General features: G+C 35.3%; 1 protein-coding gene across 9 annotated transcripts in view; it reads right to left on the bottom strand.

The window, feature by feature from the left end:
- Nucleotides 1-23,406, bottom strand: part of SATB1 (SATB homeobox 1) — a 111,648-nt gene that overhangs the window by 13,446 nt on the left and 74,796 nt on the right. The gene's annotated exons all lie outside the window — the stretch shown is intronic.

The following is a 23,406-nucleotide window of genomic DNA, read 5'->3' as shown; positions in this document are numbered from 1 at the left end:
TTTTCACCTTTACACCAAAAGGAAAAAACAGGTTAAAAATTGTTAAAATACTTCTGTCTGTCTGTCTAATATCTATCTATCTATCTATCTATCTATCTATCTATCTATCTATCTATCTATCTATCTATCTACCTACCTACCTACCTACCTACCTACCTACCTACCTACCTACCATTTATACATACACAGATAAACACACACACACACACACACATACACACACACACACTTTCTTCTCTAATAATTAATCTTCTAGAGATTACATACATATATAAGGAAAGCAGATTCATTGAACTTGCTTTGGACTTCAATCTCCAAGATCAAAGGATTGGTCATACTTTGAACAATGAGATATAATAGTGGCAAAAGATTACTGAAAGCATTTTAAATTATTTACTAGGTTAAAAGGATACTTTAAATACATCAAATTTCACATCATTGGGGCCATTTTTTGGTGGCAAAGTGGTATTGATCTTTCCAAATGCTTAAAATTAACTATTTCCAGAAGGTCATTATTTGATTAAAGGCATTAAAGCTGAGGGCAAGAAAAGATGTACTGTCTTATATCTCATTCTAATAAACTTGTAATTTAATCAGAACCACCTTCCCCATGTCCAGAAATAAAAATGTTTGCCTTGATTTTCTCTCTCTTTATCTCTCATATTAACCCTTTAAATATTACAGAGCTTAAAACAATCTCCATTACTACAGACTTCTTTATAATGAAATAATACATGCTAGCTGAAAAGAATAATAAACATTTCTGCTTTTAATATTTAACTGTAAACTTTTCCCCTATAAAACTAGGATGTGCAATACATTCAAAGCAGCCATCTGGATCTCTGGCATTAACAGTTCTTCATCCTCCCCTAAAGCCCAAATATCAGAAAGTCCATCATGCAGACTTTGGAAAATACTCTTGAGTGTCTCTACATTTCCAAAGTATCTCATCAAATTACCTGCTCAGGCCTAACAGATAATTTTGAGATATATTAGATGTATAACCCTGAACCTTCAGGATCAAATCCTCTTATATTATGGATTTCTTCCCCTCCAAATGTTTCTAGGCTATAATTGCCATCAAAGCCAACTAACTTAACAATCAGTCAGATATCCTGATAGTTGGAATCCGGTAATATAAAGATGGCACATATGTCCCATTTCAACTAAGTTGCACTGAACTCAATGGAGTTTACTTTTGAGTAGATATGAACAGAATTATATGCAATTCATGTGTATCTCATAGAGCATACATTTTTTTCAGAGAAAAAAACCTACATTCCAAGAAAGACTCTCCATATTGACTTTCTTCATTGCTGAGTATTTCCATAAACAATATGTTTCTATGGCCATCCAGTTAAAGTTTGTTCTTATAAATGGAGAATTCCGAAACATAATAGTGACCTTTCCAGCATACATATATGGATTATCAGAATGTGTTTGAAATAGTCACTACGGTACTATCACATTGTAGCTCCGTTTCTGGAGGAAATTTTAACATTGTTGTTATTGTTGTTCAAGCAGTTCTGTTATAGCTTCTTCAAACAAGGAGCTGCTTCAATTAAACACATTGATGGCTGTGGCCCTACTCAATAGAGTACCTGGCTTTAGCAATATAACTATGAGTCTCCCAAGAATTGGCCCAGTGCTACTTTTCGTTAGGTAAATCACCATTCCTCTTGAAAGAGGATAAATTTTGGCTTGATCAAAATAACTGCAATACCATATTGTTCCTTTACTCCTTCTACAAATGAAGAATCCAAGATGTGGGCAATAAGAAAAAAAGCTGACATTCTGAATGTATTTTTGTACAGATAATGGGGACACAGGATGTTTAATAGATATCTAAATAAAACGAATAGTTTATCCCAACTTAATGAAAAATATGTGTCTTCTAAAAAGGACCATTTAAATGTGCTGTCAATATGTATGAACAGATAGGAAAGGTCTTGTCTGCCACAGATGGGTGTGTAAAAACTCATCAGGAATTAAGCAAACATGATAACATAAATAGTCCTCAAGTTATGACCACTGTTTATCAAAGGTTAAAATTTACAATGGCCTCAGAAAAGTAATGTACAACCTGTCCTCGAAGTTAGGACCCTGTTACTAGCTCTGCAGTCACATGACCACAATTCTAGCACTTACAATACAATACAATAGTAGAGTTGGAAAGGACCTTGGAGGTCTTCTAGTCCAACCCCCTGCCTAGGCAGGAAACCCTATACCGTTTCAGACAAATAGCTATCCAACATCTTCTTAAAGACTTCCAGTGTTGGGGCATTCACAACTTCTGGAGGCAAGCTGTTCCACTGATTAATTGTTCTAACTGTCAGGAAATTTCTCCTCAGTTCTAAGTTGCTTCTCTCCTTGATTAGTTTCCACCCATTGCTTCTTGTTCTACCCTCAGGTGCCTTGGAGAATAGTTTGACTCCCTCTTCTTTGTGGCAACCCCTGAGATATTGGAACAATGCTATCATGTCTCCCCTAGTCCTTCTTTCTCTTAAGCTAAACATACCCAGTTCCTGCAACCGTTCTTCATATGTTTGGCAATTGATTCATATTTACAATTGTTGCAGTGTACTATAACATAAATGTTAGGTTCACCAATATTTGGGCAAGGGTGATCTTATAATATGATCTGTAGATCAGATTCTATAAACAATATGTAGAAATAAATAACATAGAATAATACTGGGTAGAGAGCCAGTTTGGTGCAGTGGTTAAAGCATGGGGTTAGAAACAGGAAACTGACTTCTAGTCCCACTTCAGGCACAAAGTCAGCTAGAGGACCTTGGGCCAGCTACCTTCACTCAGTCCTAGAAAGGAGACGGTGAAAAACCACTTCCCTAAGAATCGGACTTGATTGAATGGAAGAAAATGTGTAAGTATATTTAAAGCAGTTATATAAAATATATCTCTAAAAAAATCATAATTAGCTTTATTCCAACTTCGTGTTTTTGTTCCAGTAAGATTAAAAAAAACAAGTCAAACTTGAGATTTCTAGTTTTTGCTGTATTCCAATTATCTAAATTTGAGCTATTGTTTGCCTAAATTATCTATTCCCTTATATTAGATACCATTTTATTTGCATAATCTTTCTTTCCCTCTCATTTGCATACATTTGCAGCATTTGTTCCACTTGCTCTTTCCTGATTACAACTACAAATACACAAAAATGTTGCAAAACCAGCAAAAATTACTGAATTTGCAGATTTAAACCTCTGTGCCAACTGTCCATTCTTTGCCCTGATTGGAAAAATGAAATGTTTTAAATATTCTTCCCATCAAAATATCCCCAGCATCCTGCTTATATTTCAGTATTATATATCTATTTCTACTTTTTTGCAACTTAGCTGATGCATATGTTTTGAAGTACAGCTAATACTTCTAGGTACATTAAGAACAGAGTAAAATTTTACAAACTGTAATGTCACAAGTATTAATCAGCAACTATTCAATTTGAAACTGAGCTTCCTATAAATGCTGGGCATAGGAAATATCCATATACCCATTCTTTGATACGTGAAACAATGTTCCCTTTTTATTTTGATACAAGGATATAATTAGATATATTGTACATGAAATATTTGGGGTATTTGAAAGTGTTATAGAAATGCCAGAAATTATTACATCTTAAGTAACTCTTGAGATCTCTAAAAATTGCACCCAAAGCTTTAGCAGTTTATATTCAACTTAATACAAGAACTGCATCTATTTCAAAGGAAAACAATTTAAGATCAACCTCCAAAGAGCATACACATACTGCAGACAAAAACCATGTATCATATATATCTTCCCCATAGGATCAGCTGAAACTTATGCTAGTATACCCAATAAATGTGTCGTTATAACATATTTATTTAGTTGTATGTATGTTATATGTATCCCCACTCATATTGTAGAAGCCATACTTCAAAGAAAGCCAAATTAAGAACAAAAAATGTTTAATATTAATGTGCTCTAATAACAACCAATTAAAAATAACTGCTTGTAAAATAACATGTCCTATTTATAAAATTAATTTATCCTGTATCTGGTTGCACCAGGTATATTTTTATATACACAGCCCACTCTTTCATACATAAAATATATTCACATAACATTCCTTTCCATCCTATCTGGAGAAACAGCAAAACAATAGTGAAGAAATAAAAAATGGAGATGGAATGGGGAAGGGGAAGAAGAGAGGGTAGCTGCATTGGAAAAAAAAATATAGGAACAAAATTGTATGAAGATTTGATGGAGGTCATAAAAGTACAAATAAAACAGAGAAGCTTTGTTTAGGCATTTCAAAAAGGATTAAAGTTTGTCATTGCATTGCTCCCAGTGCATTCCATGTTTATTTGGTTTCAAATCAAATCAATTTTTTTAATATGCTCAATGATCAGATGTAGATAAAATTCAGCAACAATGCTACAGGATGAAAAGGAAATGTAATATAGTTAAGGCAGTGGTGGGATTCAACCCACTTAACAACCAGTTCACCAAAAATGTGAGTGCTTGTGCATGCACATACACATGGTATCTGCGCATACGCACACACAGATCTTCCGCCATGTGGCAAGGGTTGACTGAGCGGCCTTTCGGGGCCTGCTTTGCTCCATATCTGCTCTCTGGGGCAGTGGCTGCTTCTCTCCACCACTGCTCTTGCTGGAAAGAAATTGTCTCTTGTGCAATTTAGCAGCTGTGAGCCACCACTTTATTCTAAGTCCCATCCAGAAAGTGTGCAGCACAGAGAAGCAGCAGCCATGTTGAATACTAGTTCTCTGTGCCACAGCACTTTCCGGATGAGATTTAGAGGAAAGTGGTGGGTCACAGCTGCTAAATTGCACAAGAGACACTCTTTCTCCCAGCAAGAGAAGCAGTTGCCGACCAGGAGAGGCACTCTTTCTCCCAGCAAGAGAAGCAGTTGCCGACCAGGAGAGACACTCTTTCCCCTAGCAAGAGAAGCAGTTGCCGACCAGGAGAGCGTCTCCACGAGTGACTGAAGTTTGGCAAGGGATGGAAGTAGATGGAAGATCTCTGCTGCAGCACTTTCCAGATGGCACTTCTTACAGGTAAGAAGAACCATCTGGTTCGTTCCCAAACCGCTCCTGCGCCCTTCCCTCCAGCAGCCATTTGCCTTACCGTGGCATTGCTTTGGCCCTAGAGGGCAGTAGTTTGAGGCCACAGGAGGGGCAACATGTGGGCCAAGGCCCGAGACAAGGCTGGAGTTGGGAATGGCGCAACAAAGGAAGGAGAGGCTGAAAACCGTCCTAAAACAGTACATTGACTGACATGCATATACATCTGAACCACTAACTGTTTACTCAAATATAAAACATCAGCTTAATTTCATTTGTCTGAGATTTATACATTGAACAAAGGGATGTATTTGCAAACCTTGAAATAAAAGACAGTTTTGTTATGGACATATCTTAAATTTAACTGCAAAGAATGCACATAACTGAACTGGGAAGGTCAACTACACAAAGAACCTTTTTAACAAGCCCTATTCCTACTCAGATTCCTCACATTGCAAAATATGAATATTTTTACATTAGCATTACAATAATAACTAACTTTGTTTAAACAAATATGCACTATTAATCAAGTCATTTGATTATTAAAAATAACATGTGGTCCCCAAAAGTTCCTTTTGATTCAAGATAGATCAAATATCAAATTTGATTAATATTTGACCAAAATTTTATTTCATTTAAAATAAAATTTGGGAAATGAAAAAATAGTATATTATTTATGCTATATATACATTTAGGATAAACTTAAAATTTATACAATATTCTAGGCTTCATTGAGCATAAAACATCTGAGAAAATATATGCAGGATTTTGTTATTAGGATAACAAAATAAAATATTTTATTAAATTTATTAATTTAACCAATTAATGCTTTTCAGAAAAATATTTTTGTCTAATAACAAAATCCTGCATATATTTTCTCAAGTTTTAAGCTTAATGGAGTTTTATTTCAGTTAACTGTGCCTAGAATATTATATAAATAAAGTTTACTTAAGTGTAAATATAGCATTAATAACATACCATTTTTTCCATTTTCCAAATTTTATTTTATCAGAGGAATGGTAGAAAGAAATTCTGTAGAGGACTGGAATACTTTCAATCAACAAGACCTCTGAATATAAAATCATATTTAGTGTGATCAGAAAAGCCAATAATTGTTCTGGGGAAGTACAATCTTGAAAAAAGTCACCAACTACTATGGGAGTGATAGTTATTTAGAATACTGCTGATTAGACTTTCAGCCACTCTATTGTTGTCAGTGCACACCTGGAGTGTTCTGACCTAGGCTTCACAAAATCACAAAACAGACTCCTTGTCCTGAAAAAAAACCATTTTTATTTGACTAATGTGAATTTCTAGCATTCACATACAGAAAAGTCCCAGCAATAAGCCTTTGAAGTGTGAATTTCAACAACAGACCTTATTAATCCTTGAATAGTTGCCAGGCCGATAGCTTTCAGGCACAATGCTGTATAATGAAATACTTGGAGTCTCTGTGAGGCACAACTCAGATAAGCAAATTTTCACACTAATAAACGAACTAATTGTCTCCTGCAAATACCACTTCCCTTTTGCTCCTATTTATTCCCTATGGGAGTGGCCATTCAGCATCCACTTGTACCTTTACTCCCAAGTCGCCCCGTTCCTTAATTGGCCCCATCTCTGTCTCCAACGCAGAACACTCATCAGAGCCTTCCCCAGACTTCAGGATTGGCTCATGTTCCTCCCCAACTTCCTCACTGTCCAAGTCTACTGCCAGCTCTGCAGGCCCCTGGCAGGTCACAACACTGAGGTGAGTGCAGAAAGACATGCACAAAGGCCATACATATCCACCTACCCACACACGCAAGCAAAATATATGCACACAGCCTGATTACTCCCGTTAAGAAAGTACAGCTGTACATGCACACACAACTTCAGAAGAAGTAGAATATACAGAAAACTAAGAAGTATGTGAGTTTTAGTGCTGCCTTAGGCATAAAAGCTGACTAGTAGACTTTAGGCCAGCCACCGTGTCTCAGGTCAACTCATGTCATAGATAGGAAGAATAATATTATATATGTTCATTGCTTTGAGTTAATTACAAAACAATAAAGACAGGATTAAAAAAAATCTAAAAAAACCAAAGAAACAAATAAAAGATACTGCTGATAAACAGGTTGGAAAGAATTTCAGAAGTTTTTCCGAACTGGTCTTTAGCTCTACCAAATGGTACCAAAACATACAAAAATTTTGAAATTCGTCTGCTGAAGGCAGGGGTACAAAGACAAATCTAATATTCTTTCCATCATAATTTAGTATGAAAATGTATGGAATTACTGATACCTTTTATAGATGAAATATGTATTTTCCAATTTTTCCAACTTTTCCAATTTTATTAAATTATTGGAAAATGTGAGCATTAATGCAAAATAAAATTGTCCCTAAATAATGCTACACTTACTTTGTCTTATTTTATTTTCACTTACTGTAGGTTTCATGAAATTCTTATCCAGTAGAATAAATGCCATTCATAAATTCTTAATTAAAATCATTACCTATTACAATATATTATTTGTTGTAATACAATGTATTGAAACTTGCATCCTTATGTAATAAAAACAAAATGATTAACCATGGGTACTCAAACTCATATCCTGACCTTAATTCCTTCTTTCCAACTTTATTCTGTCTATTATTATTATTATTATTATTGTTGTTGTTGTTGTTGTTGTTGTTGTTGTTGTTATTATTATTATTATTATTATTATTATTATTAACTATTATAATACAAATTGCAATTATAGGCAAAAATATACTAGTAAAAAAGGTTCTTAAAATTAAATAAGATAAATCATCTGTCAATTCATAAATTCAGGCCTGAATGTAAAATTACATGTTGTAATTCATATCATAAAACAGGAAACATTTTTCCTCATGTAAATTATTATGAAAAACAAATTTCTTTTATGCATGTAATCAACCACAATTCACTTTAATTTCAATTAGTTCTTGATAAAATAGAAGTTCCTCCTATAGCATCCAGCTATAATTGTAACTTTTATTGACATGTTTTAAACATACAACAATAATACTTACATTATCATAGTTATCAACTAATCGGTTTCTTTGGAATAAAATTATTACCTTTCTTCTGATCACCTATTACTTCTGCTTATTAACTATAACTTCACTAATTATTGCAAAATTCCAAAGCTTAATTAGTCTTTTGATGATGGAATTTCCTGGCTCTAGTGATCTATATATTCGGTTATATATCTGTCACAAGATTTTATTAGTTATTTTTGCATGTGTTCTTAGTGCATTGTTAAAACTGATGCAATTTATTTTTAATTTGTTCAACTGACTTCAGTTTTCAGGAATGCACTGAATTCTGCTAACAATTTCTCTGCACAAAGAGAAATTGTGGGAATAATAATTGCTAAAAAAAATATATCAACCTGGAACATTGGCCCTAAGCAACTGGTAATTCCTTTAGTGCTTTTTTCTTGATTGGCCTCTCCATTCTTCCTCCATACTCTGGGTCCTTGGTTTCCAAATGAGATGCAAAAATTACTGTCATCAGAAAAGAAGACTTTGGACCACTGAGCAACAGGACTTTGGACCACTGTGCTTCATTAAGACCAGGGTCAACGCAGCTGTCTACCAGGAGATTTTGGAGCACTTCATGTTTCCTTCTGCAAATGAGCTTTATGGGGATGCTGACTTCATTTTCCAGCTGCCCATACTGCCAAAAGCACTAAAACCTGGTTCAATGACTGTGGGATTACTGTGCTTGATTGGTAAGCAAACTTGCCTGACCTGAACCCTATAGAGAATCTATGGGGCATTGCCAAGAGAAAGATGAGAGACATGAGACCGAACAATGCAGAAGAACTTAAGGCCGCTATTGAAGCATCCTGGTCTTCCATAATACCTCAGCAGTGCCACGCTACATTGAGGCAGTAATTGCTGCAAAAGGGGTCCAAACCAAGTACTGAGAACATATGCATGCTTATACTTTTCAGAGGTCTGATATTGTTCTATGTACAATCCTTGTTTTATTGATTGCATGTAATATTCTAATTTTCTGAGATGGTGGATTTGGGGTTTTCATGAGCTGTACGCCATAATCATCACAATTATGACAAATCACGGCTTGAACTATCTTGTTTTACATGTAATGAGTTATCTCATATATTAGTTTTACCTTTTAAGTTGCATTACTGAAATAAATGAACTTTTGCACGATTTTCTAATTTTTCGAGTTTCACCTGTAAGTATCCAAATAGAATGGATAAGAATGCCTTTGAAAAGTTTGCAAGTTCTAACACGTACTTGCACTGCTAAAGTAGCAGATCTGTATTTTTTGGCTCTGTATTATCAGAACAAACCAACAAAGTAACAAACCCTGTAAAAGTATCTACATTTTTATTTTAAATAATCCCATAAATAACTTTTATTCATAAGTACGAATCAGATGAAAGGGCTGAATCACTGTTCTCTGTGTAATATTTATTAGATCAATGACCAGCAACATAAAGCAAATAACAATGAATAAAAGGGTAACCAATAGAATCAGAGTAAGGCAAATGAACACAATTGTATATTGACTAGTTTAAGTAAATCAAATACAGGGTACTTGTATACAGGGTAACATCCCTATTATATTATTACAACAATATCATATATTCACTACTAAATACAATATTTAAATCCAATAAATCCAATCCAAGACTACACACCAAAATATATATCCTCCAAACATTATTAAAATAACTAAATGTGTTATTAGTGAAAATAGGACTCCTATAATCAGTTTTGCCTTATTTTCATTGCAGCAGCAAAACCTTAGCTACTGCATAGGTGATGGCAGGATTTAAGTCTGCAGAAGTTCATGTAAAATATTGTCTGGTGTCCTTAGATATCTGTTAGGCGAAGGATGTATATTGATCTAATATTCCTGTATAATCATACATTGTAATCAAACATAAGATGTTTCAACCTTCTTATTACCACATGTACATATTCACTTTGCTATGATGTTTTGTTATACCTGCTTTGCAAGAGTGTTGATGGGAGCCTGTTAAATCTAGCTCTAAAAATGCTGTTCTGATCTTAGAGAAAGTTGGGTCTTTCAGATACCTTGCTAGTTTGCATATGCCCCAGGATTAGTATTCTGTAGTGTCTTGTAGCCAACAGAATGCCTAGGAAAAATTCACAAGGAGTACCCAAACAAATAGTATTCCAGCAATAACCTTTCGTGAAAACAGAATGTGAGAATAAAATTCTCTGATATTGCTTATATAATATAGTTATCATATCTTATCCTCCAAAGTTATTTTTGACTTCACTGAAGTTTTGTTTCTTTACTGAAAGATTCCAAACAAGTAATGCAGGCATTTTATATACATACAGTTATTCTATTCTATTATTCTATTCTATTCTATTCTATTCTATTTATTCTATTCTATTCCATTCCATTGCCCTCCCCTCCCCTCTCCACCCTACCCTACCCTATGAAGTTAACGCAGGTGTTGCAAAAGTTTCACCCTCATCTTAGGTAAGGGCTACTACAGAGAAGGGAAAGACTAAGCTAGACCAGCTCACATTCTGTTACTGGGAAATTGCTTTCTTCTTTCTCAACTAACTTGGTAACAGATGTACAGAAGAAAAAAGGAACCAAGAAAAACAGAAGGTCTTTCTTTTCTCAGAAGGTCTTTCTTGTCTGGATTGTTCTTATTCCATCTTTCATAGCTTATGACAGAAGAGTCAACAAGTTGGCCATTAGGCTTTTGGCAGGCTGGGTAAAGAATTTGTTGTTGGCTGAGAAGGAGAAGAATTTCTGTTTATTACCAGGAAGGACTCTTCACTCCTCTCTGATTGGCTAGTTGATTTAATATTGAGTGCGGGAGAACAAAACAGAGCAATGTGTGAGGAGAGAAAATCGCAGGGAATATATGAAGTGCTTTTTCCTCATATCAATGAAAGCTGTCATAAACAGTGACAGTCAAGTGGACATGAGCTTCTGGGCCGTTTATTTTCTGACAATTAGAACAATTAATCAGTGGAACAACTGGTCTCCAGAAGTTGTGAATGCTACATTAGAAATTTTTAAAAAGAGATTGAATAACCATTTGTCTGAAATAGTATAGGGTTTCCTGCCTGAGCAAGGGGTAGGACTAGAAGACCTCCAGGGTCCCTTCCAACTTTGTTGTTCTGTTGTTACATACACACACACACACACACACACACGTACACACACAAGTATGTATGTGTGTGTATGTGTATACACACACACATATATATTTACACACACATAACATGCACCGACATGCACATGCGTGCATGCGCACACACACACAGAGTATAAAAAGCAAGAGCTTATTTACTATTCAACTGTAAAACAATCATTAACCTACTACAATATACTATAGAGATTTCTCAATTTATGACTAGTCAGTTAGTGACCATTCAAAGTTATGAGGGACCCAAAAAAGAAGGTTGCTTTAACTTAACTATTACCACAAAAAAAGTTGTAAAATTGAGCACAACACATAATGACCTGCTTAATGACAAGCACGATTTACAACTGTAATTCTGGGCTCAATTACAGTTGTAAGTCAAGGATTACCTGAAATGTGTTGCTAAGGTGCTGAACTTCAATTGGAAACACCCAGGTTCAAGTTCACTCTCTGTCATGGAAACTCACTTTTGATTTTGAGATTCTCTCTCAGCTTAATACTGTTATGGGAAAAACTGAGAGAAGGAAAACTATTTAGACTGGCTTCATGTCAAGTAGAAAAAGATATAAACCCTATGAAATATTTTTTTTAAAGTATAACAATGAAAATACTATATTAATTTAATAACTGTTTAAGTTTTTTTAAAAGAATTCAATAATATAAGATTTTTCATGCTTTCATATTTAATTCATAAACATTTAGGAAACATGGTAGAGTTTTACCTTTTAGAATAGAAAGCAATATAAAATCTTGGGGTATATTATATAATGCAGCTATGCAGCATGAAGCAATAGGTTGTAGAAATCATTGTGAACATTATGTAAGCTGATAACTTGTATCTTGAGTTTTTATCTTTTTGAATCACAAAACTTACAGTTTTGTATGAGTTCCCTAAAATGCAAAGGATGTATCATCAATCTTCATTTTATTTCAGTAAAAATTCACTGGGGGGGGGGGGTTGTTCTCCAAGCCTTTGAGAAGCTATATCTTTGCAAATAAGAAATATAGTTGCAACCTGATGAGCTTTTTTTAAAAAAATGATCCTGCAGGATATTTTCTAAAAGTAGGTTCAGGTGATAACACACACAAAATAGTATCTCATTAATATTTTGCTTTGCCCCTGGTTAGCTGGCTGACTGACTTTGTATTACAGGTTTAATGAAATGTAGTTACCAAGAAATAATTTGAGAAGCTTGGATAACAATTGTTTTCTATGTGTGTAAGTCATGATTTTACAACCTATGTGGCAAAAAATACACCTCAAATAACAAAGGAACTAGAAAAAGAACTATCATTGAAAAGAGGCTTGGAATTTTAGTTGCACCACATGTGGTTTTCATTTGTGAAAAATGAACAAGCTGTTTGTGGTTAAACTGTCTAATCTGCTGTTATCAATCTAGCACTGCATTCAAGATTTACAGGATACATCAGCTTCTGTGCCACATTAGCTGTTAAAAGGGAGAGGGGGGTCGGAGGAAAAAAGGAGGAGAGAGTTTATCCTGAGGAATAATATTTCCAATGCAGCCACACTTGCACTACATCTGGTTGTGCTGGTAGCGGCAGTTAAATTGAAATATTTCACAGCGTGTGTCAGAAACATGCAGAATGGTAATTATGACAGATCTGATTAAGGCTGAGTGCTACTAGCTCCCTGGCCAGCTCTGGTTGTGCAGGTGTGACCTTGTGCGTGCCTGCGTGTGTAAATAAAATTAATTACAAGCAAGAGGCCGAAGGCTTCAGTGACATCACAAAGCGGAGAAACTCCCAAGGGGGAGACCTAATGGAATATTTTCCCTCAGTCTAATAATACAGTTCATATTGACTTGAGGTAATTAGTGGGATCATTAAAGCAGTTTTCCCGGCGTATTTGGCTGCCTGATCAGATTAGTGAAAATGTTCTTCAGAACAAGCCCTGTGTGGTCTGCCAGAGGAAGAGGAAATAAAAAGCAACAAAGCATCGTGGAATGATAAACGGTGCTGGACTTCCACTTCTACAAATTTTGTGACCAGTGATTTCAGTTAAGAACAACACCAGCCAATAAGCATAGGCTCCTCTGTCAGAAATAATCTTTCCGTTTTGTTGGCACTTAGATACATTTGGTATATATCACAGTGGTAATTTCCTGCTTATTTGGAATCTCTATGTTGGCTATCTCTTTGGGGAAGGGGTAGAAACACACACACACACACACACAAACACACACAAACACACACACACACACACACTGCATGTATATCTGCATGTATATAAAAAAACAAAATAGATGATCTTTCTCCAAGAAAGAAAATTATTCTTTTAGATCAAGAATTCAGTATGGATTATCTGGTTCAATAATAAAAAGAAAATGTGACTTTTCAATCTTATTACATAATTTTTGTCTACTTAATCCTTTTACTTAAAAATGAAAATAAGCAACTGAACTGTTGCCTTACAAACAGCAAAAATGTGAAACAACATCTGTAAATATTTTTCTAATTGTAAATTGAAATAGATTAGTTAGCATTTTTTGTGACTGATTTAGCACAACAGAAACAGGAAATATAAAAATATCATCTCATTTACCATACTACAGCTCTTTCTGATCAGGCAAGAAACCATTTGTTTTGAATCAACTCACTGAGCATGCTCTACCTTGCTAACAGAATATGCCAGGCTCTGTCACAGATGGCAAGCTATGACAGTTGCCATGCGTAGCGTCGATACTCAACAGTTCAGCACAAGATCAGTGACATTCTGTCTCATTAGAGCCACACTAATTATCACAGCTAGTTTCAGGGGAAACCATGTGTTGCAATGGTCAATTTGAAGGAGTCTGTGCATCAACAAACTGGTAATAAGGATCAGACACCTTATTATATGACAGCATGCAGCCTATGATCTGATTTTTTGAAACAGAGGTACTGAGGCAACACTGCAGCCTGAGGAGTTGCAGAACCGCTAGGTATATCATTGTGAATTTCTGTGAGCTCATTTCATCATGAGGTATTATAAGACAGAGATACAAGGCACAATCAATGTCTTAATGAATGAAGCATCTTGTATTCTATTAATATTGCTTCACTATATTTAAATGATATATAAAAAGTAAAGATGAAAGGACATGCTTCCTTAATAGAAAAATAAAATAAAAAGTAATGTTGTTTCGGACCAAAGACCTATTCAGAATACCAAACATTACACATTATGGTTTAATCTCTCTCTCTTTCTCTTTTCTCATGGGAATTTTTTTTTTTAATTTGCAGTTTGTTTTAATATCATGAAGTTACTGAGAGACTGGACTTGTGAAAATCTTTATTGCTCTATAGTAAAGGATGATGGCTCAGTGGTTAAGAACGCTGGCTTGTGAGTTGGAAAGATGACAGTCCGAGTTCGAGACTCGAGCACCATGCATTGAAGTGAGCTCCCATTACTTGTCCCACCTCTTGCTAACGGAGCAGTGCATGCAAACATGAGTAGATAAATAGGCAATACATGTGTGTGTGTGTGTGTGTGTGAAAGGTAGAATATAACACAATAGAAAACTGTGACCTCCAAAATCTTGATATTGTCCCATTATATTAGCAAAGCATCTCCCAAAATGTATGCTAACTTACACCACCCAGGGTCTGCAAATCAAGGAATAGTGCACCATCTGTTTTTTATTTACATGCAAATAAACATGTTAGATCTCAATCTAGATTCATTCACTAGAGTTTTTTTTTCCTAATTCCTGCACAGCTCTGATGTGTTCCAAAATCAAAAGATGAATGGTAGCTTAAATCTGCCTTCCTGTTTATCTCACTATTTCATAATTCAGACTATTTTCTTATTCTAAGGTCAAAAAGGCAGATCAACTACCTACTTACTATGCAGTTATATATCTTAATTAATCCTGTTAGGCTAGCTGACCAGGGAATCGCATTGCTTATGTTATTTTACTTTGGAGTACTAAGAATGGTATGAAATATCTGAGACCCAATTCTTGTACTGTTAATAGTTTTAATTTCAATAATGACTTGTTTTCTCTATTATTACATTAATCATTGAGGTTATTAGTATTACAGCAAGTAAGGTTAATGGACATAGGAAAAAATATCATGCACTTTGGGGGCACATATACTAACTTGGACATATTTATTTCTGCTACCATCACACAGTGCTCAAAGCAAATTTCTGCTTGGCCATGACCTCCCACAGACTAAGGATACATTTAATTCCAAATATCTCAAAATTACTTTCAACCCTGAATATTGAAGCCTGGGTTATGAACTGAAAAGCCTGAAGTGGGAGTATGATCAGAAAAAAATGTTAGCATGAGAATGTATATTCTACTTTGATATATATGAATCATTGATGGGAATCAAGAAAAGAAATGTATAAGAATATACTTTCAATGTCTCTAAGCATATGTGTAACTCTTTGAATCAGGAGAAAAAATGGGCAGAAAAATAAATCAGGACAATTACATTCTCCAACAATTATGTAAGGGGGGTAAATGTTTGAAAAAAGCTATTTAACCATGTTTTTACAAAGAAGCTCTATAAAAAGAAAAAATATTGAATGTTTCTAATGAAGTGTCACAATTTAAAACACTCATGGAACCACTAAGTATTGCATATACAATGTAAGTCTTTATTGAATTACACTTTCTATTCTGATAAAATATTTGTAGCTCTGGGTTGAACTGTGAGAGTCTTAGTACTCTCTGAGCATGGTGGTTTTCTTTCAGATGTTTCATTATGAAACAAGCTAACATCATTAATAACTGCACTGATTATGTTACCTAGTTTGGTAAGGAAACAGCAACAGAAATAGCTCTTAGAGACTTACATACTGCTTCACAGTGCTTTACAATTTACGCACAGCTTGAATGAAAATCACTAAGCTCACATTGCACCAAGGATCCCACAATTTATATTTTGTTCAGCAAATGCAAGCCACAAAGAAAAGTGCCAACAAAATGCTAGCATTGTATGTTGTGCTGTTTTTAACATTTATCAGGTACTGAATATGATAATATTGTAATAAACAGTTTGTTATAGCAGCATATACATTTTCATGTTTGAAGCCATGATAAAGTCACAATGTCTTGTTGATAATTACAAAAAATGTATTATTTGTATCAGACCCTCTCTCTTATATATATCTCTGTGTACAAAATCCTGGAACTGAATATAATCTTTACAGGTATCAAAAGAACTGCAATACATTCTTAGGTGCTCTTGAGCATTTGTATTTAATTTAATTTTATTATATATTTTTCTTTTAATTAAAAAAATACCAAAAAAAGTATAATGCTGCAAGCAAATGACTAGCATTTAGCAGTATATTGTTTATAAAAACTGAAATACATACAGATTTCAAGGGCATTCTCAAAAACTAAATGGATGGTTCTAGCCCAGCTCAAGAAAAAAACCCAAAAACAAAAACAGAGGTATAGGAAAAAGAAGTCCCAGTTCAACTGTTATGTGTCAATTAGATCAGAGGGAAAAATATAGAAAAGCTCTTCACTTCCAAAATTTTGATTTTTTAAATAATTTAACTGCTTACAATAAAGTAGAAATAAACAATAGAAAATTTCTTTTGTGCTTATTTCTTAAAATTCCCTTAGATTAAAGGAATGAAAAATAGTTTAAAATGATGGTTTTAAACACAGATTTTATTGTAATATATTAACACCAAAGTAATAGGTGTATAACAAAGTTATGCCAAACAATCTATTTTTTTAACAATTGTCTAATGTGATAGGTCAAGATGAATAGATCATCATAGAAACTTAAAGATATCATTAACATCATACCAGGTAATATATATCTTTATAATGTAAGCAACACCATAGCATTAGCTAAACACAATGTGATTTTGTGTTTGTATTTATGACTTATGCTGCTCAAATGATCAGTAATAGCTTTTGTTAATGAAAGCACTGATATGACTTTTATTAATGAAAGCAAGACTCTATTCCACACTTGCATAAACTTGCCTTGTGACTTCTGATTCTATTTAGCATCCATCTATGTCCACTACTGGAGAGAAGGTTTAGCTTTGCAAATAAGAAACTTCCATGCCACAATATATATGGAAGACAATGTGAATGCTTGAAGTAGTCACCATAAAATGGCAACATATATTTTATATGGGCATATGAACACAAAAATTAAAGTTTTAAGTGCTGTCTATGAACAAAAGTATTGTTTGTGCTGAAAACTCAAAGGAATATAATATTTTTTTCTTCGGAAGAAACTTTTTTAATAAAAACAATTTTTTATTTTAAAAAAATAACCTGATTTTTCAGGGATCTCAAAATAGGGAAGAGTTAAATGCAGCTATTACTTAAGTGGGTATCCATATAACACAAATCATATACCGTATTTATTCGAGTATAACGCACACACGTGTATAACGCGCACCCCCTAATTTTCAATTAAAAATCGGTATAAAATTTTGTTTCACACCAAGCATTGTAATAGTAATGACTATTGCCGCCGGCGGGGCGGGAAGGGGGCGGAGGCGCGCCAGCTTTTGCTCTAGTCAAGACAAAATAAGACCAAACTCGCGGGAGGCATTGTAATGAGTAGGCGATTGCTGTATAGAGAAGAGGAAGAGCAGGCTAAAGGTCCAGCATAGAAGCGGAGCCGAAAGAGATCCTTGCGAGGCTCTGCAGGCTTCCTCGGAGTAAGGAAGGCAACAGCTCCCCTCACCCCCCAGAAAGCAGCGGGGCTCGTCGCGATGAAAAAGGCAGCCCTGATGCAGAGGAGAGCCTTGCAAAGAGGCGGAAAGGAAAAGCCCGAAAAGGCACCAAAAGAAGCGGGGGGAGCTTCGCCCGCCTGGTGGGCAGCCTGTGCGCGCCTGTTGCCAGCGTTCGGCGGCAGCAGCGGCGGCAATAGTCAGAGCGCTACTGCTGCCGCCGAACCCTGGCAAAAGGACCGCCGGAGCGCCGCCTCATCTCTCCCAGGCGCCGCCTTTGAAAACGCCTCGATGGCTGCCCACCAGGCGGGCGAAGCTCCCCCCGCTTCTTTTGGGGCCTTTTCGGGCTTTTCCTTTCCGCCTCCTTGCAAGGCTCTCCTCGGCATCAGGGCTGCCTTTTTCATCGCGACGAGCCCCGCTGCTTTCTGGGGGGTGAGGGGAGCTGTTGCCTTCCTTACTCTGAGGAAGCCTGCAGAGCCTCGCAAGGATCTCTTTCGGCTTCGCTTCTATGCTGGACCTTCTGTGGGTAGAACAAGCGACGATTCCTTGGTTTAAACGGCGGCAGCAGCGGCAGGGAGACAAAGGAGGGGAAAGGCAGCAGGCAGCTGAGTTGCGACTATTGAGCATGGCGCGGCGCCGCCTGAGGCCAGGATCGAGGCTGCAGTCCGGAAATTTACAATTTACAATTCGCCACTGCCACCCCAGCCCAGCCCTCGTTTATAACGCGCATCCAAACTTTGACTTCTTTTTTGGGTATAAAATTTTGCGCGTTATACTCGAATAAATACAGTACAGTATCTCTAAATTATAAATCAAAGGTAATTATTCCTATGAAAATACATTTTTTACTTGAGGCAACAGATTGTTTTTAAGTAGTTGTTACTAATAATGATGATAGCTTAAATATTATTTTTAAAATGCATACTTACACTATGTTATTGGTAGTAATGAATGGAGGGCTGTTAATTTCAGTTGCCACTTTAAGAGGGATTTTTAGTGCTTTAACTTTCTTTTAAATAATTTTTAAAAACCAATTAACAGAAGATGCCTTGAATTTGCTACCTTGAGTTATTTATAAAAATAATAAAGGAAATAAAAACCTAATAAATAAATAATAGCAATAGCACTTAGACTTATATACTGCTTCACAGTGCTTTACAGCCATTTCTAAGTGTTTACAGAGCCAGCATATTGTCCCCAAACAATTTGGGTCCTCATTTTATCCACCTCGGAAGGATGGAAGGCTGAGTCAACCTTGAGTCAGTGAGATTTGAACAAGCAAATTGCAAGCAGCCGGCAGTCAACAGAAGTAGCCTGCAGTACTGCACTCTAACCACTATGCCACCATGAATGATAAATGTATAATAAATACAATGCATTTATTACAATGTATAATAAATGCAAGAATCAACATACAGGGAAAAAGTCCAAAAGATATCCGCATGATGCTCAAGAAACAACTTATATCTAAATACTAGTAAGACAAAGGAGATGATGCTAGATTTCCGGAAGCACAGAGAGGAACCTGCCCCACTGTATATCGAGGGGGGCTGTGTGGAGAGGGTTTCCTCTTTTAAATTCTTGGGAGTGCTTATTAGTCAAGATCTCACCTGGAAAAACAACACATCTCTGGTGATTGGAAAGGCCCAACAGAGACTTCATTGCCTTAGAGTCCTACAAAAAAATCAGGTGGAACAACAGCTGATGACCTCTTTCTATCGGTCCACCATAGAAAGTGTCCTCACATTTTGTATTACAGTATGGTATGCTGGTTTAACAGCTGCGGACAGGAAGGCACCAGAGAGAGTGATCATTTTGGCACAAGAAACCATTGGTTGTCCTCTGACACTGGATGACATCGCCAGATCTCACTGCTTTAGCAGATAAGGAAGATACTCAGAGATGATTCACACCCTGGTCAGTGTCTCTTTGCACTCTACCATCAGGCAGAAGACATCAAAGTATAGCCAGCCGAACAAACAGGTTTAGAGATAGTTTCTATCCTTGGGCTGTGAGACTTTTAAATACAACCACAATCACTCCATGCACACGCTAGGTTTTTTCTTTTTTTTGTTTTTTCATTTCTGTTATAATTTTGCACCAGTGAGGTTAAAACCAATTTCATTGTATTTAAGTACAATGACAATAAAGATTATACTTATATACTTATACATAATATGAAATCAAATATGTGACTGCAGGTGGAACTCATGGAGCACAAAATTTTAGTATCAGTGCAATATAGTATACAATTTAGTAACTAATAAATTTTAGTAAAGCAGAAATATTAAGGATAGGTAATTTGAAGAGATGCTGACAACAGATATTTCTTCTTAATGTGCACTGTATAACCTTCTTTTTAAAGTAGAAATACCAAAAAGGCATACAGGTTTGAAGTCATGGTTAACATTCTATCATAATTAGAAACATTTCAAGAGCCCTGTAATTTCCAATCAAAATTACAGTAATTTCCAATACACAAGCCATGATTCATGACAGAATTTTACATTCCACAAGAGATTGTAGTGGTCTGATGTATGACACAGTGAGTGCAACGCTAACAGAAACAATTCAGTTTAATGTTTAAACAGCACTTGGTGTTTAGAATCCTACAATAAAAGAAACATATTATTGCAGAAATTATCACTTTGACAGTGATTGAAGGGTAGGCAGGCATGTGGCCTGTAAAGCTGTAATTTTTTACAGTCCACAGCTTGAGTTTAATCATTTTGATGTAACATTTCCAAAATATCCTTTTAAGTATTCCTTACAGCATATAACTTTAAAAAGAAACATCTTTTTATACAATGAAAGATGGAGCAATTCCCAATTGCAAAGGTTTCCAAACTTACAGCTTAAATAATAAAGCAAATGCAATAACAGGACTTAAAGTCTATCACAGGGCTGTCAAACTCACAGCCAGTGGGTTGGAATGTGTCATGCGCCGGCCACACCCACATCCAGTTTAACGAAGGGGGAGGGGAAAGTCCTGATTCGTCACGTGGTGCTACTGTGACAATGCAAGTTTGACACCCATGGTCTATAATGTTTTTAAAAAGGTGACATCAGTCAATTTATCCAGGATTGAATAAGTGTTTCCTTTTTTAGGGAAAAGTGGAAACCTAATTTGACCTTTCAGATCAACTTTGCAATTTACTACCCAATTTCTTAATATTTTCAGAATAATTTAAATTTACAAATATATTCCAAGGACAATGATCAGCTAGAAAAATTAAGTCAAAATTTACAATTCATATATTTTAATTCTGCATATTTATTCAGAGATGTAAACACATAAAGTTACCGCAGCACTCTAAAAGAATTCCCTCATTGGCAGTTGAAATTTATTAAAATGACATTTTAAATTTTAAAAAATGTTGTTAGTGTCATTTTTTTTCTAATTCACCAATTAACCAAAGTTATTTGAAATGGATGTTTGCTCCAAAATAAAACATTCCATATTTATGGAATATACACTATCATACCCTCTATTATGCTGATGTAAAAATATTCAGGTCAAAGCTTTAGACTGTCTAAACATATACTACAAGTTTAATTCAATATCCCATAAAATAATAAGGACAATCACAAATTCAAAAATAGGAAAAGTACCTTAGTTATATAAAAGCAACATTGTGCTTGTTTGTTGCTGAAGATGCATTAAAGTTTGTGCATAGGGAAAAGAAATCCATCAAAGATACAAAGTTAATTATTAAACCTGATTAAGTCAGAATCCAAACTACTGTCACAATATGTTCAAACAATATGAATAAATGTGCCCCTGTACATTCAGTCTTTGATTGCCTTCATTTTTGGCATCCTGAACTCAAACCACAAATAATTCAATCTGAACTGGGAACTACCATGATTTTGTGTTGATTAAACTAGAGTACTATTTAAGGATGACTCATATGCATTAGATTTCAAACTTACACTTATATACCACTTCACAGTGCTTTACAGCTTTCTCTAAGCAATTTTACAGTTATCATATTGCCCCAACAAGCTGAGTCCTCATTTTACTGACTTCGGAAGGGATGGAAGGCTGAGTCAACCTTGAGCCGGTTAGACCCGAACTGCCAAACTTCTGGCAGCCAATGATCAGTAGAAGTAGCTTGCAGTACTGCATTTTAATTACTGCGCCATTGTGTCTCACCATGGTTAGAGTGGTACATTAGGAATAGGGAAATCCAGTTAAAACCTTCAGCCCTAAAGACCACCAAGTATTGTTGAGCTGATTAGTTGAACATAATTTATTAAATATTGGACAGGAAAAAATTGATGAAATGAATACATGGATATGCTGCCTTGAACTCCTAAAGAAATACAAGCTTTTGGGGATTAAAAAAACATTTCAGGCATCAAAGTAGAATCTTGTGGTTACAAAATATATCACAGAATCTTCTGATTAAGATGTAAAGCTTTAATGATTTAAAAAAAACCTAGCTGAGTTCCAGTACATTTTTTCTCCATTTGTGTCTCAAGGAATCCCATCTTATGGAATCTTGTGGAAACTGCGTATCCCATGAAACCGTTTGAAAGCTCTTTTCTATACCAAACATATAAATTAAATAAACTATAAACTATATAGTTTCTCAGGATCATGCTTAGAATTCACAAAAGACACAGAGGTTGTTGCTGACAAGTTGCTCCTTGAGTGTCACCATGTGCACTGAAGCACTGCATAGTTCTGTTGGTTTAGCTTAGAAACAGTTTGGAAGCACCACTTTTTTCTTACTGTTAACAAAATCTTTTTTTTTTCTGGAGCTTCTTGTATCTCCTATCATTCATCAAAATATTCTTGAACATATCCTCTGAATAATTAGTTATTAAAGTCTTTATATTGTTCCCCATTGGGACTTCCATAACAGCAGGTCATGAATCAAGTCATAAAGTATATAACACTAGCTGGAATGCACTTACAATAAAGCAGTCCTCAAAGAAGTTCTAAACTCCCAAACTTTACATTAAATTTGTTTACATTTGTTTCTTTATAAAATTATTCTCTACCTGAAAACTCCCTCCCTCCATTATGTTTGCTCACCTTTGGGTTCCTTTCTCTTAAATCTGGACTCCTATTTTCTGTATGATTCAGAAAACTCTATACATACATGGGATTAACCATTAAACTTTCTAGTGTTAAGTAAAAAGAAGACTAGCTTGGGAAAATGCAATAGAAAGAATTGAAGGATATCTAGATTTGCGCCTATAGAGAGTGGTAATATTATATTGAATGGATTGAGAGGTTACAATTTGAACAATTCATGACTAGTCAACATAATACTTTTTCATCATACTGCCAATGAATACGTCATGTTTTAAAATGTATCAGAAAAAATATATTCAGCTAAAAACATATTGACCTACCTCTAGAGAAGCCACTTAATTTCCTATTGTGTTTAATCACACTTAACATTTAAAGGATTTTATTCATACATTCATCCAACTAAACTGAACAACAAAGAAGCAAGGATAGCAACATTAATTCACA

This window comes from Natrix helvetica (genome assembly GCF_964273705.1).
Source record: "Natrix helvetica genome assembly, chromosome: Z".
NCBI classification, from domain to species: Eukaryota; Metazoa; Chordata; class Lepidosauria; order Squamata; family Natricidae; genus Natrix; species Natrix helvetica.
Note: the sequence above shows the minus strand (reverse complement) of the source record. Positions and strands in the feature narration are given on the sequence as shown.